Genomic DNA, 1,639 nt, shown 5'->3' with positions numbered 1-1,639 from the left:
GGTACAGATTCTCCCTCCTCTGTGAGGACAGATCTGCGTGTTCCCCCCCCCATAGCTAGCAATCCAAAACAGTCCAGTGGCACCTTTAAGACCAAGTTTTATTCAGGTACAAGCTCTCCCTCCTCTGTGAGGGCAGATCTGCGCGTCCTCCGTCCCCCCCCCCCGCCAAATAGCTAGGAATCCAAAACAGTCCAGTGGAGCCTGAGCGGTGGGTGTTGCCTTCTGACACACTTCCGGTGATGTCAGGGGGTGTGGCATATGCAAATAAGTTATGCTAATGAGCTCCTGCACCTCTTTTTCTACAAAATGACCCCTGATCAGAACTAATTGCAAGTTGTTAGAAGCATTCCGCTCAGAGGTCACAGAGGAAACCAGAGCGCTTGCGCTGTGACCTGGCTTTTCTGGTAGAGATTCAAGTGCCTTCTCTGATTCAGTCTGCTTGCTTAATTCAGAACAATGTTCCTCCTGAAGAAAGAGCAGCTTAGGAGATCTGCAAAGCAAAACAGAGCTTAAAATCAAAAGCCCGTTGATAAGGCAAAACCCATCAAATGTGAGAAACGGCCTGTATTTTGACCGTGGCCCACAACAACATTTGCTCTTTGGTTTAAGGTGTCAGTGGACGGCTGCTGCCGAGGCTAGTCCAATCTCATCAGAACTCGGACGCGAAGCAGGGTCGGCCCTGGCTAGCATTTGGATGAGAGACGTCCAAGGAAGTCCAGAGGCAGGCGATGGCGAACCACCTCTGAACATCTCTTGCCTCGAAAACCTCGCCTAGGGTCGCCATAAGTCAGCTGTGACTTCGTTCAGTGCGTGGACTCTAATCTGGGAAAGCCAGGTTCGATTCCCCACGCCTCCACTCGCAGCTGCTGGATGACCTTGGGCCAGCCGTAGTTCTGACAAGAGCTGTCCTTGAAAAAGAGCAGTTCCTGTCTGAGCTCTCTCAGCCCCACCTCCCTCCCAGTGTGTCTGTTGTGGGGAGGTGAAGGGAGAGGAGTTTGTAAGCCGCTCTGAGAATCCCGTGGGTAGTGGAGGGCGGGGTATAAATCCAATCTCCTCCTCCTCCTCCTCCTCCTCTTCTTCTTGTGTGGTGTGACCCTGGGTCAGTTACAAGCAGGGGTCATTTCGTAGAAAAAGAGCTGCAGGAGCTCAGTAGCATACGGTATGCTAATGAGCTACCACACTATTAGCATATGCCACGCCCCCTGAGGAAGCAAAAGGGGGGGAGGCATCTTCAAAACCTGCCCCTTCTCTCCCCTTCCCCAGCTGGCCTGGGGGGAGGGAGCAAGGAGAGAAGGGGTTTAAAGTTTAAACCCCTTCTCACTAGAGTTGGGCCACAGAAGAAGGAAAGAGAGAGAGAGGAGGGAAGGAAAGAGGGAAAGTGAAGGAAAGGTAAAGAAAGAGAGAGAAGGGAAGAAGGAAGGAAGAGAAGGGAGAGAAAGAAAAGGAGAGAAAGAAAAAGAAAGGAGGGAAAGATGGAAAAGAGATGGAGGAAGGGAGGCTCTCCCACCCACCCTCCATCAAGCCCCTGCCATCCCCACCCCCGCAGATCCCTTACTTACCGCTTCGGCGTGGGCCCGGAGGACCCAGCTGCGGGGCTCTCCAGGCCTCCCCCCCCCCCCGCCCCGCCACTTTGCAGCGC

At 53.6% G+C, this 1,639-nt stretch overlaps 1 protein-coding gene across 1 annotated transcript in view; it reads right to left on the bottom strand.

The window, feature by feature from the left end:
- The window catches only part of DNAJB13 (DnaJ heat shock protein family (Hsp40) member B13), a 19,479-nt gene that overhangs the window by 3,722 nt on the left and 14,118 nt on the right, over positions 1-1,639 (bottom strand). The window lies entirely within an intron of this gene.

This window comes from Gekko japonicus, unplaced genomic scaffold (assembly GCF_001447785.1).
Source record: "Gekko japonicus isolate JY-2015 unplaced genomic scaffold, Gekko_japonicus_V1.1 scaffold2548, whole genome shotgun sequence".
NCBI lineage: Eukaryota > Metazoa > Chordata > Lepidosauria > Squamata > Gekkonidae > Gekko > Gekko japonicus.
Note: the sequence above shows the minus strand (reverse complement) of the source record. Positions and strands in the feature narration are given on the sequence as shown.